Here is a 15229-nt window from a genome sequence, read left to right as displayed (position 1 = left end):
TATCGGACAGGGAAAGATGGTTTCGGCGCCTCGACCCAACGGGAGGATGAGCCGGACCAAAGGAGGCGATCCAAGAGAGTCAGAAATCGCCGCGGCCGCACGGGAGGGCCATCGACTGCGGAGACATCATCGGAGCGGAGGGGAGTGTTGGAGGTTCTGTCGGAACTGTCGGGAGCAAGAGGTGAAACCCTCGAGGAGGAGGTAGAAAACCCGGGTGCTCAGGGGGCACCATCGGACTCGGAGGATTCAGTGGCAGACAGTACCCATACACCGGTGATCACACCGAAGTCGGTGGAGGACCTTTTAGACGGACAAGGGTAACGGGGTACGCTGCCTTGTTTTGGGTGGGGGCCCGGCAGGGGGGAGGCGGTTGCCGTTCTTTATTGCCGACAACGGAGGAGGGAGGGTTGGGGGGCCTCTGCTCTTGCCCCAGGAGGTTTCGATACCGGGGGGGGCTTGCTATAGTCCTGGTAGCCTGGGCGACGAGGGCCCACTGCCTCCGCCCAGCCCGCACCTGGCCCATAAGGCCTTCCTACGGTGGCGACCGTAGGACTAGTGGGGGTTTTGGGGTTGATACACGTCGAGGTTTGGATGGGATCTAGATGGTGCAGTTTGGGTCCTGTTCTGGGGTGGTTGGGGGGGGGCCTTGTTGGTTTTTGGGTGGTTTGGTTTTGGTTGGGGAAAATGGCCGCCATCAGCGCTGGGAGGATTGATGCTTTTTCTTTGTGGGGACCCAAACGGGGAGACTGTGCAAGATCACTCTGGGACAATGGCTGATGTTGCTAACTTGAAATGTGTTACTTGGAACGTGAGGGGGCTTCACACTATGTCCAGGCGTCACAAGGTCCATGCTTATTTAGTGCGTAGGGGAGTGCAAATGGCGCTGCTGCAGGAAACGCATCTGAACAAGGCGGAAGGGGCGGCGCTTCAGCGTAGGTGGCGAGGGCAGGTCTTCTCCACGGCGTACTCTGCTTATGCCAGGGGGGCGTTAATATGGATTAGGGCAGGAGTCCCCTTTCAGGTCACGAGGACAGTGTTGGACCCAGAGGGGCGTTTCGTGGCCATCTCAGGCACTCTAGGAGGGAGGGATCTGAACGTTTGCTGTGTGTATGCTCCTAATGTTGACCAGACTGCCTTCCTTTCCAGGTTATCGGGCTCGCTGGCCCACTTTTTTGCCGGGCCCCTCCTGCTGGGGGGAGACTTTAACTCCGTAGTAGATGTGGACATGGACCGCTCGCATCCCCCGCTCCCCGATTCCCCGGTCCGGCGTACGGCCAAGGGTCGTCAGGATTGGCAGACCCGCTGGGGTTTGATGGACATTTGGAGGGCGCATCACCCCGCGACAAGAGATTATTCATACTTCTCGAGCCTCCATGAGCTACATGTCAGGCTAGATGGCTTTCTTGGTTCGCCCGAACTGGTTTCGGCAGCGGTCCGTTCGGAGTACCTATCGCGGACCATCTCGGACCATAACCCCCTCCTGCTGGACATTCGCTGGTTCCCCGGGACGCCGGCAGTACCCACCTGGAAGATGCGCCCCGAGATCCTCGAGGACAGTGTCTTCAAGGCGGGCCTAGGGGAGAAAATCACGGATTATTTTGCGTCCAACGGCGGTTCCGCGAGTACTAGGGCGTTCGAATGGGACGCTTTTAAGGTGGTGGTGAGGGGCTACTGTATCTCTAAGAAGGTGGGCATGAGGCGTGTTATCCTGGCTGATTTAGATACAGCAGACCGGGCACTCCGCGAGCTTGAGGTTAGCCGTCCCGGGCACCCGGAATTGCAAACGCAAACGGTGGAGGCGAGGGAGAAGGTAGCGGTGGAGGTCGAACGGCTCCGCTGTTTTGATTATAAGGCCTATACGGTCCGATCTATTGCGGAGGGAGACAGGTCGAGTGCGTTGCTGGCGTGGTTGGCCAACCCCACGCGCCAGTCCCAGACGACGACAAATATGCGTAAGGCAGATGGGACCGAGGTGTGCACCCAACCGGAGATTCTTAGTTGCTTCCGGCATTACTACGAAAGTTTGTACCGTAGTCGCTCCGCACGTGACCCAGATCGGCTTGATAACTATCTTAGCCCACTGGAACTCCGCACAGTAGGACGGGAAGTGGCTGAAACCCTGGGTTCCGATATCGACTTAGGGGAGATCCGCGGGGCCATCAAACGGATGGCGAGAAACAAGACCCCGGGCCTAGATGGCCTCCCAGTGGAGTTCTATGCAGCTTACGCTGACCTCTTGGCCCCTCGGTTACTAGTGGTCTACAGGGAGGCGAAGCGGTTGGGTCGTCTCCCTGGCTCGATGTGTGAGGCGTTGGTGGTTCCTCTCCTCAAACCGGGCCGAGACTCGTCCGACCCGGGGTCTTACCGTCCCCTATCCATGTTGACGGTGGACTACAAAATATTGAGCAGCATCTTGGCTTCGAGGCTGCTGGGACATATGAGTTCCCTAGTGCATGAGGACCAGGCCGGTTTCATCCCACGGCGGAACACGACTATGAACATCCGACGGTTGTTCCGCTTGCTTGGGGAACCATTCGTGGAAGCCCCGTCCCCGGTAGTCCTGTCGGTAGACCTGGAGAAGGCTTTTGATAGCCTGGAGTGGGACTACCTATGCACGGTATTACGGAGATTCGGCCTCGGGGAGGGATTTGTCAAATGGACTGCAGTCCTCTACGCTTCCGCTTCGGCCAGGGTTAGATCGGGTCCTTTGATTTCATCGCGATACCCGGTGGAGCGTGGCACGCGGCAGGGGTGCTCCTTATCCCCGCTTCTTTTTGCACTAGCGGTGGAGCCGCTGGCGATGCACCTTCGCTCGGGAGCCCACTACACGGGCTTATGGACGGCGGCGGGCCCGCATTATGTCTCGCTCTATGCGGACGACCTGTTGCTCTTCTTGGAGGATCCGGTCGACGCTTTGCGGGGAGCGGAATTAGCACTAACGGAGTTCGGAGCAGTCTCGGGCCTCCAAGTGAACTGGTCTAAGACCTGCCTCTTCCCGATGCGCAGAGGCGCCCCCGTTCCTACGCTAAGTAAGGAGATCAGATGGGAGCCCGACTGCTTTAAATACCTTGGGGTATTTGTGTACCATGACCAACCCGACCTCCTAGATGGGAACATTGCCCGTTGCATGCGAGCGCTCCGAGGCTGCATGGACTTTTGGGCCACGCTGCCGCTCTCAGTGGCGGGACGTATTGCCCTGCTCAAAATGGTGGCGCTCCCCCGGCTATTGTATTACTTCCGAACCTTGCCGATCTGGGTCCCACCGGCCACGTTTCGTCGCCTGCGTTCTATGGTGGTCGGGTTCCTCTGGGGAACTGGCCGGCGGCGGGTGGCCCTCAATACCCTGATGAGGCCAAAGGACGAGGGGGGGCTCGCTGTGCCGGACTTCGAGAAGTACTATCTGGCGGCGCAGCTCCAGACCTACACCCAGGAGATAGCCAGGGAATTTAGAGGCCCGGAAGACGGAAGGGGGACGGGTATGGCCAGGCACATCCTCTCCTTTATCGCGCTGCGACAACGCTTGGTCCTACGGGACCTATCGATGGAGGAGCGGACTATCCGACTATGCTGGAACCGGGCTCACGCCAGGGGCCACTTACGGAAGCCATATGCGCCTGAAATTCCGTTGGGGATGCTGACGGCCCTCCCCCACGGAGGGGATTGGTCACGATTGGCGGACTGGGAGGACTCAGGCTTACAGCTCGTCGGGGACCTGTACGAGGACGGAGCGCTCTTGTCCTTTCAGGATCTCATAGACCGCTTTGGAATCTCCAGGGGCGACTTTTTGCTGCATTCGGCCATTGTGCGAGCGATCCAGGCGCACTGGCAGAACGGGCTAGAGGAACCCCAATTGTCTCAGGTGTGCCAGTACGTGATGATGTCGGCGGGCACGGTGAAGGCGGTCACTTGCCTCTACGGCAGGTTGATTACCGAGGGGTTGGCTCCTCTCACCACATTGAAGTCCCGCTGGGAAGAGGACATTGGTAGGGAGATCCTGGAGACGACCTGGGCCCAGCTGGTGAGGCGTGCCTGGAAGGGTACACGCAGCGCCCGTTTCCAACTGGTCCACTATTATGTTCTCCACAGAGCGTACCTGACCCCGGTAAAGATCAGGCGTTATTTTGCCACGGCTTCAGCGGAATGCCCTAGGTGCCCGGCTCAGGAGGCGGACCTTCTACATATGCTATGGGCCTGTCCAGGACTGACGTCCTACTGGCAGGAGGTAGCGGCGACCTTAGAGGAGGTGACGGGGAGGCACTTATCATTCGATGTGGCAGTAGGGCTCCTGCACTGGTTCCCCCATACCCCCCGGAATAAAATCTCTAGTAAATTCATTGACCTGGGGCTCCTACTTGCTAAGCGAGAGGTGACCAGGAACTGGAAGGCACGGGCTGGTCCGGCAGGCAGCAGATGGCACAGTGAGCTTTTGAAGTGGGCGGCGGGTGATAGCGCGCTAAGATACCAGCTGGCTTGGAGGCAGGGTAACGAGAAGGCGCAGGAGGCCGCGTTAGAGTGGGAAACGCTGGTGCAGGCCCTCAGAGATTATTGTACCCCCAGCGACTCCGAATGTGATGAAGCAACTCGCCCCGAGTCCCGATAAACATTAGCATTCATAGCACTATTACCTTCCCCGTGGGTCAAGCAGTGGATCCTAGGTTGATGAGCTCCCTGGCGCTGATGGTGGGGGGGGGGGGGGCTCCACAGTTAAACGGGCATTTTGAGGGGGGGGTTTACTTTGGGGGTTTTGGGTTTGTTTAGAAAAGCAGAAGACGGACAGTGTGTTATCCGGACCAGCTCCAGCATTCTACTGACCCCAGCTGCATTTGCCGCCCAACCCCAGGGATATGGGCTACTTGGCTGTGTGCAAACGTTATGGAGGGGGGTCGGTGGGCTTCCTTTAGTATATGTCGTTCATAATACAATGCTGGTCGATACTGTATTGATTTACTGATTCCTGCAATAAAAATATATTTAAAAAAAAAAAAAAAAAATCATTCAAGTCCAATGTCACCAGAAATTCCATCAGGTTCTGGCGAGCTATTGTTACCTCTGCCGCACTATCTAGCATCATCAGAGCCCATTACCTATTCAGTAGTCAAGTTCTCAAAATTCTGGGCATGTCTGATCTTTAGATATGCAACCACCTTCTTTTTGAACTGTGGTTTTGGTTTGGCTTTATCTTCTTTTTAGGAAGTAAAGTCTTGAGCTTGCTGCTTGTCTCTGGACTTTGTACGCTCTTCTTGTTTGTCTGACCATCCTTCTCTCTCAGAGTTTTTCGTTGAATCCTGAAAGGAACGAGAGGAATGAGAGGAACGTATATCAGAATCCGGATACCTGTCAGGTTTTCTTATATATTCCCTATTCCTAAGGTTATACCTCCTTTCCGAGGGTTCCTGTATAGGAGATCTACCTCTGGATTGAGATCTGTTCTCTTTAACTTTTAGTTTTTTGTTATTGTCCCACTTTTTTTTAGAAGTAGTAGGTGTCTTCTTGAATGTCTCCTTCTCGGGACTACCCATCATTTGTGGTTTTAACACTTTTCCACCCAAACTGTCCCTGCCTAATTCTGTATATGTAGTTTCAATTACTTTAGGTAGTTTGTGCTCCTGTTGTAAAGGGCTGAACTCCCCTGGGCTTTGGTGGGTAGCCACTGAGGCTCCCTCCTCGTTTATATTTGCTAATATTATGGCTGATACCTGAGCTTAATTACCTAGTAATTTTATCCCTAAGTTCAGAGCTCCGTTCTCATTTTGTATTTGTCTTAATACATCTGGTATTACAGCTAATGACAGGATACCATATATTCTGGTATATATGGCAGCAAAAACTGTACCCCACGAGGTGCAATCCTCTATTTGTGGTGTTAGTTATTCCCACGGGCAAGCATATTGTCTGTATTGTGTGTTTTTCATAAGGCCTACTATTTGGGAAAACTGCTTCTAGCTGTTTTATTTTCAGAGCTACCCAGAATAGCATTTGTTCACGTTTTGTGGGAATCTTACCCATTACTGCGTGTAATGTTTGTGGTGTAATTTTAGTTGCTGTGTTTTGAACGTGAGCTATATTTGTTGTTAACATCGCTGGCTGACTGTAAGTGTCCTCATGACGAATTGTGTCATGTTTCCGTAAAGTTTTATTAATTCTTTGTGAAGTATGAGTAAGTCTGGACCTGGCATTGTTTTGATATCAGAATGTGGTGTGTAGGCTGCTAATATTGGCCATGTTACTCCTTCTCTTCCGAGCAAACTGAGTCTTACTCTACTTCATCTAAGGAGTAGGGCACCTTTAAACCAGTATAAATGTTCCTGGTACATGAGCGGAACCTCAATGTCCTCATACGGATAGCATTCCGCTGGTGCTTCACCTTTTGTGTAGAAATGAAGGGCCATATGTAGGTAAATCCCAAATACCGTTTCTTAAATATCGATTTTTAACAAATTTTTCCAAATTGGTATTTCAAAATCGGTATTTGGGATGTAGGTAATAATTCGGTAAAAATTACCGAATCTGTACAATTCGGTAAATAAATACCGAATCTTCAACACCGATCGGTAAAATTCCGATTCGGTAAATACCAAATCGGTAAATTCCGATTCGGTAAATGCCGAATCGGTAAATTCCGAATCAGCTATTCCAAATTGGAAAAAAACTAGGATTCAGCTAATCATGTGCAAACACCCCTCCTCCCAACCAGGAAGTGGCCACACCCATGCAGGTGCAACAATCTGAAGCTGCTGGAGAGGCTGTGAGAGCAGAGCAGAGCCCTTGAGCCACTGGAAAACTTTACTCCTGGAAATTGAAAAAACGTCAAGCAAAGACACAGAGAGTGAAGTTGCGAAGAGGACCATGGAGCTGCAGGTCCTGGTGGAGGAGGCTGTAAAGGAGCACAATAAATTGTTTGGGAAGTAGTCCCTGCTGGTGGCAGCATCTGCCAAAAGGAAGATTTGGCTGGCAATACAGTCAAAAGTAAATGCCATCGAAGTCACCACACGGGAGATTGACGACCTGAAGAAGAGGTGGTACAACCTCCGGAGCTTGACACAGCAAAAGATGGCTGATCTCCACAAACAGGCAAACCTGTCTGGAGGAGGGAAGAACAGGGCACCTGCCCTGACTGAGCTGGAGGAGCTGGTGGAGTTCACCATCGAACCAGACAGCGTCTGTGGAGTGGTAGATGCAGACAGCTCAGCCCGAGCTACCACCAGAAAAGATAAGAAGCATGCACAGCAATCACCCCCACCGCATCCCCTTCCCTTTCCCCTTCCCCTATGTGGTAGTGTTAACGCCACTCCAGTACAGGTAGCAACATACACCGGAATAGGTAAATAGGAATTCAGTAATTACCGATTCTGTATTTCTGGATCGGTAAATATGAATCAGTATTTACCGATTCATATTTACCGAATCCTTATTTTTGGCCTCCTACACCTCGAAGGCCTAAATACCGGTTGGTAACTGCTATTTTACCAAATTTCAGCCGTTACCGACCAGTATTTAGCTACCTACATATGGCCCGAAATGTTTTTGTTCTTGCATTTGCTGCCTGGGAATGTAGCCCACAAATAAAATACCTCTATTCTGTATGATTTGTGTGCCTTAATCACGAAAGCTACTATGCAACCCTTAGGTGTTAGACCATGCACAAGCAGTTTCAGGATGAATGCATTTCTAACACTTTCTGCAATGTGAATTGCATCTGCATTTTCATCTTCATCTGAGAGGTACAAGTTTTGCACGACTCTTTCCTCGTTGTCAGCCTCTTCAGTCATTGTTTTTAGAGAAGAAGAGTTTTTCAAGGGAACTAAGATGAGGTGTTTTGCTAAATTTTTTGGAACCCTTAGTCCTTCAAGATTGATTAACCAACATCCAATAAATAGGATTTTTCGCCTACTCAGCTGTGGCGAAGTTTTTCGCAGTCACTTTATACGTCTCTGGTGTTTTGTAAATAGCGATTTCTGAGAATAGCACAACTGAACTACTTCGATTCTACTTTTAAATAAGTACCCAGCCAATGTTGGTGGCGCAATGTCGTGTAGTTCCTATACAAAGTAAACAGGATCTGCGTGCTTTGACAACATACACTGTAGAATTGGTGTCAGACGAACTCTGATCACCCCCACTGGGTATGTTGGCCCTTTTGTACCAACTAGCTCACAGTGCCACTAGAAACACCTCTTACTACGGAGAGAATAGTTCCTGGCAACCATCAAACATGACAACCCTGATCCCTCCAGATCGTGAAAACAATATACTACGTTTCGCTCAGTCACTCATGCTTACTTAGTCTGCCTCAGAGAGATACACACAATAAACAAGCTGGGCGTTTTCAATAAGCATTTATTGAGCAGTTGTTATTCTGGTGTAGAATAGATGTGCTGCAACAACCATTAGACAGTATAAGATATAACTGATTAATAGTTCTATAAAGGTATATGGATGGTGTAGTTCTACCATCTTACTAAAGTCATGAGTACATTCAAGTACATAAAACACATGATAAAAGATGCGTAATCCTATAATGCCTCCCTAACTAGATGTACCTAAGTGTACCTAGCATGGGTGTAGGTGTTAAGCCAATAATCCCTCTAGGATTTAGTCAACCCCGTTACCTAAAGTGAGAGACTATGGGACCCCATCCTGGTCTTGAGTCGGACACCCCGCGAGGGATGTTAGACCGCTGCGAGCTGGAGTATCTGCATGCAGGAACCTCAGCGTCTCAGGTTAGTGTGTGGGCCGGAAAGTCTCGGTCTCCTCTGTCTTATCTTAGCAAGATGTGATGTATATATACCCATAGGTCTCCCCAGGGGTCCTAACTTGCTGTGCTACTGTGTCGACCTAAGGATGACGTTCGGCATGAACTTTATACACAGATTTTATACAGGCGATGATAGTCCTGCAGTACTTCCACGAATCCTCATGCATAATGTATGAGATTTCGAACTTAAGGAAAACCGGCGTTCTGAATGCAGTGGAGTATCTAGGTGAAAGTTCTGCAGAAAAGGCCCGAGAGTCATTTTAGAAAATAAACGTGAGTTTAAACTGAGAGGAGAGGGAAGGCGGAAACTGTTTGTCCTTCATGGGTACTGTGTGCCTGCCAAAGTCTGCGTGGAGAAACAAAATAATCTTCGGAGGAGAAACACTTCCTCAGAGAGTGTCGTAAATGAAGAATTGAGGCACAAAAGTTGGTACATGACCGAGATGGAGGAAATGTGTACTGTGATGACTGCTCGAATTTGTATTTCCTGGGCTGGAAGTAGATACAATTAATAAAAAGGACAGTGGACAGTCTTACCGAAGCATCATGACGAGAGTGGTGCGACAGTACACCTCCTTCCTTAACTAATAGAAATAAGAGAAATTGCGTGTTATGATACAATGCGGCTGAGAGACGCGCACACCAACATGGCCACCGCTGTCTGAGCTCTGGCGCGTCGACGGCCCGTTTTTATTAATAACAAAGATTTTCCTGTCAGCTTTGGAGTGCAAATGAGGTCGCTTTAGAGGTAAAGCGGATCCCTACCTTTTGTGCAGTTTTGAGGCTATTTCTTTGATAAATCAAGATTGTAAATTATATTCTAAAATATTGGACACACGATTATTCCCTGTATTAGACTCTATCATACATCCAGATCAATCTGGGTTTATGAAAAATAGATATTCAGCTAATAACACCAGAACTTTGTTACACGTCATTGAGCAAGAACATACGTTGATTAATCCTTCAGGTGTCATGGCTTTGGATGCAGAAAAAGACTTTGATAAAATTCCTTGGCAATTTTCATTTCATACTTTAGCGTCCTTTAACTTTGGGGATGCTTTTATCCGCATGATTTCAGCTTTATATTTTGCCCCTACTGCTCGTTTGTTCATTAATGGCCAAGTTTCGAATCAATTCTCCCTTTTTAGAGGTACTCATCAGGGATGTCCCCTTTCTCCACTATTATTTTTACTTGCTATTGAACCCTTTCTTACTTCTATATGAAATTGTGACGCTACTAAAGTCATTATTGTTAATGATGTTCTTGTTAAGACTTTAGCCTATGCTGATGATGTACTTTCATTTATCAGTGATCCTTCCCCTTCGTTTTAGTCATTAGTAGAAATATTAAAACAATACTCTATGGTGTCTGGATATACATTAAACGAATTTCTGACAAAATATCGAATACACAAATATCGATATACAAAATTATCGCAACAAAAATATCGATGGCAAAAATATCGGAATCCTATCCCTAACAAGGTAAGTACAAATATATCGAAAAAAATATATGGAATGACAAAAATATTGTTTTTTGAAAAATATTGTTTTATTTTTATAAAATAAAAATCTAATATTAACAAAATAATACTTATAAATGTAATAAACATATTTAAAAATATACTATAATATTTTAAATTATACATAATGTAATACAAATTAATAATAATAAATATATAATACATAATATATTTTTCATTAATAATAACTGTAAATTAATTATTTTCATAACTTATAAACAAATAAAAATATAATAAATTACTAATACATTTATATACATAAAATAATCATATAAATAACAATTAATAACAACATAAAACTAATAAAAAAGCTAAACACATTTTAGATAGCGTATGAGTAAAAATTACTATTCCCACTCCAGAGAGTGCAACAGTAGGGAAAGTGTTGGATAGCGTAGGGTTAAAAATTACTATTCCAACTCCAGAGAGTGCAACAGTAAGGAAAGTGTTGGATAGCGTAGGGGTAAAAATTACTATTCCAACTCCAGAGAGTGCAACAGTAGGGAAAGTGTTGAATAGCGTAGGGGTAAAAATTACTATTCCAACTCCAGAGAGTGCAACAGTAGGGAAAGTGTTGGATAGCGCAGGGGTAACAATTACTATTCCCACTCCAGAGAGTGCAACAGTAGGGAAAGTGTTGGATAGCGTAGGGGTTAAAATGACATACTTATAAAAATTTCTTGTTTTTTAAATAATACAAATATGAACTATTACATAAATATAAACCATTTACAATACATATACATAATTATTAAAAACATGATTAGCTAAATATATGTAACCAAAAATAATCATTAAAAAATAAAATTTTATAATATTTAATTACCAATTAATAAATAATTAACAATTATAATATTAACTTAACAATGATTTTAATTCATTATTACTTAATTACATTTAAATTAGTTTCCACCATATTCCCCTATAAACACATAACCCGCAACAGAACACATTTATCAATTCATGAATTATTTAAAATTAATTACCAATTAATTAATGTTAATTACCAATTAATTAAAATTAATGTATGCTTCCTACTAATTAATAATTAATTCTACATAATGAAATTACTTCCCACCCTATTCCCTTAAAAAGCCATAACCCGCTACAGAACATATATCAATTAATCAATGAATTAAAAATAATTACCAAATTAATTAAATGTAATTACCAATTAATTAACATTTATGTATGCTTCCTACTAATTAATAATTAATTCAACATAATTAAATTACTTCCCACCCTATTCCCCTATAAATCCATAACCCGCTACAGAACATATTTATCAATTAATCAATTAATTCAAATTAATTAAAATAATTCTCAATTAATTAATTAATATTTCCTACTAATTATTAATTAATTTAACATAATTAAATTACTTCCCACCCTATTCCCCTATAAACCCACAACCCGCTACAGTACTAAAAGACAACATTTAATTAAATTACATTAAAAATAAATTATAAAACATAATAAATACAATATAATATACACAAAATGTATTTAAAAATCGATATTAGTAACATCGAAATTATTTAATTCGATATTACTGACATCGATATTCAAAACTTCGATATTACTAATATCGATATTAAGAGTGTCGATATTACTTACCTTCTATATTATGTCCCTTCGATATTTAAACTTCGATATAATTCTATATCGAAATTTAAAACTCAATATTTTGTCTGTGTACCACATTAAACACTAACAAATCTGAATTTTTCCTTTTAAATGTCCATTGTACTCCTGATATGTTTCCCATGAATGAAATTATTTGGCAAAAGAATAAATTGAAATATCTGGGTATTTTATTCTCTTCTTCTTTAAAATCAACATTAACTTTAAATAGTAACTTTGTGTTAAAGCTGCTACATCCCAGCCACACAAGGAACATTGCCACAACTCAAGTCCCGGAGAATGGGTGGTGGTGAAGAAACACATACGGAAGTTGTGTTTCGAGCCTTGTTGGTGTGGGCATTACCAAGACATACTCGTAACTACAACTGCTGTGAAGTGCCCCCAATTAAATTCATGAGGCTCGGACTCGCAGGGTTCCATGTCCCCTTGATGAGATAGCAGCACCTCGACCAGAAGAGCCAGCGGTGGTCATGTGATCATGGGAGCAGGTTAGTCAAGCTGTAGGGGAACAGTCAGAACCAGAAATAGCACTTGAACGGCCTGAGAGAGTTGAATGACGAAATTGGTGAAGGAGAGGCTAATCCAGTGGTCATAGCAGAGATAGACTTAGACCCTAATGAAGGGCTTAGTGTTAGAGAACTGCAAGTGGCAACAGAAGAACATTAGCTGAGGAGGCATGAGAGAGGGATACTGGACCTGCAGGCAGAAAGTGGTCTCTCAGTAATCTCAGGGGATATATAGGATGCAAATCTGAGTGAAGGAGAAGAGACACTCAGGAGGTTGAAGCGAGCAAATGCGCCCTGTCGAAGGTACTCATTAAGGGTGGGCAGAATTCACGGAGTTGCACTATGCGGAATCGCTTGGACTTGCATAAAAACTCCATGGAATTCCATGGAGTTCCGCTCCGCCCTAGGGATGACACTGCTCAAACACACTCACATTTACAGAGGCTTTGACAAAGCTCCAAATCCTGTGCCCTCCACAGTGTTTTTGAAATGCAGCTGAGAGAGATAACGGTTGTTTGAAATGACCTTTTTGCAGGGTTATTCTCAAGTTTGTTTGCTTCTCCCTCTTATTTTTCCTGACCTGTTTTTGTTGGCTTCAGAACTTTGGGCACTTAACCACTGCTAGTCTTTTCAAAGGGTATTGTTGCAGCCTTTTAAATCGGAGGAAAAACCCCTGTTTTGCGGTGTGCCACAGGGCTCGGCCCTCAGCCCTCTGTTTTATAACATCTATCTTGCCCCACTGGCCGGCGTGGTGGAGTCCTACGGAGTCAGGGTGGTCTCCTATGCTGATGATACCCAGCTAGTGTTTTCCTTCAGAGACCACTCTGACTCCACGTTCTCCAACTTCCGCCTGTGCCTCAACAACATCAGTGGTTGGATGTCTGAAAACCATCTAAGACTCAATGCAGACAAAACAGAGGTGCTGTTTTTTAACCAGAAAAACTCCATCCCCTCCTCCTGGTGGTGGCCCACGGCACTCGATCCCGCTCCCTCTCCCGTCCACTCGGCCCGTAACCTGGGTTTCCAGTTTGACGACTCCCTTTCATGCAAGACTCAGATTAAAAAAGTGACCTCTGCCTGCTTCCTGAAGTTGCGCATGATCAGAAAAATCCTCCCCTATCTCCCTCTGGACTCCCGCCGTACAGTTACCCATGCCCTCATCACGTCCCACCTGGATTATGCTAATAGCCTCTATGCTGGAGCTCCCCAATACTTGATTGACCGGCTGCAGATTGTTCAGAATGCGGCGGCGAGGCTGATTGGCAATATTCCCTATCGTCAATCAGTTGCCGCATATCGTAAGGAACTGCACTGGCTACCTGTGGCCGGCCGTATCCAGTTTAAGATCCTCACTCTGACTCACCGAGCCATCAACGATCGCGGACCAAACTACTTGAAAAAACGTGTTTCAATATCCCGCTCCATCAGATCTCTGAGATCCAATGACCTATGCCTTCTGATCTCTCCCCGTTTCAGACTATCCAGAATGGGTGGCAGAGGGTTCAGTGTCATTGCGGCAAAACTATGGAACGCGCTGCCAGTCGATCTTAGATTCTGTCCCTCCGAATCCATCTTCCGGGCCAGACTCAAAACCTGGCTCTTCTCTGGACTCTGATTTACTACGCTACTTCCCCTTCTTGCTCCTTTCCTCTCCTCTGAGACTTAGGTTCTAGCGCCGGGACACCCCTTCGGGGGTAGCTGTGCGCTTTATAAACTACATAAAATAAAATAAATAGTCTTTAACATATACTCTCTGTTTAAATTGTTATTCTGAATGGTTATACACGATTGGCGTATTTGATTTATTGGTAAGTCCCTAGTGAAGTGCACTGAGTGTGCCTGGACCTGTAAATCAAATGTTACTAGTGGATTTGCAGCACTGGTTGTGCCTCCCACATGAGTAGCCCTGTAAATGTGTCTCATACCTGCCACTGCAGTGGCTGCGCGTGCACTTCTAAACTGCCATGTTGACCTGGCAAGTGAACCCACTTGCCGGGCCCCAACCTTCCCTTTTCTTACATGTAAGGCACCCCTAGGGTAGACCTAAGTTGCTCAAATGGGCGAGTTGCAGTGTATGTAAAAGATAGGACATGCGCTGGTGTGTTTTACATGTTCTGCTAGTGAAATACTGCCAATTTCGCTTTTCACTATTGAAAGGCTATCTGTCCCATAGGCTAACACAGGAGTTGCTTTGTAACATATTACAAGGATAACTTTCTATTGAGAGGACAAGAGAGAGAAATTGAGTTTAGGCTCACTGAACTCAGAATTTAATAACACATCTTTTTAAGGAGATGATTTTTAAATTGTGAGGTTAAAAAATGACACGTTTAGAAATTAGGCATTTTCTTGTTTAATCATTCTGTGTGCCTCTGCTGTTTTGTGTATTGACTGTCTAATTTTGGAGTGACAGGAGCTGGGGATGTGCATTGACTGGAGACAGCCACAAGGGGGGTTGAGGTGTGTCCTGCCTTTCGTGAGTGACTAATTGCTGGGCTGAATGGACCTTGGCTGCATATAGAGTGGTGGGAGGGGTTTCACTTGACCCTCATTAGGCTGTGACTCCTTTGCACAATACTGTCTCCACCTGCTGTGGTCATGCAGTACCAGGGAGGACAGAACAGGCTTGGACTGGGCTCAGAGACCCTTGCCACAAAGAAAACATAGAGAAATTAGATCACTTCTGGACTCAAGACAGACCTCTGCGAAGGAGAAGAGTGAGAGAGCTGTAAGGAGGAGTACAGCTGCTTTGCTGTATGTGGTTTGTTGTGTTGGCCTGCAGTTGCTGCTTCTGCCAA

Source organism: Lissotriton vulgaris, chromosome 5, assembly GCF_964263255.1.
Source record: "Lissotriton vulgaris chromosome 5, aLisVul1.2, whole genome shotgun sequence".
Taxonomy (NCBI): Eukaryota; Metazoa; Chordata; class Amphibia; order Caudata; family Salamandridae; genus Lissotriton; species Lissotriton vulgaris.
Note: the sequence above shows the minus strand (reverse complement) of the source record.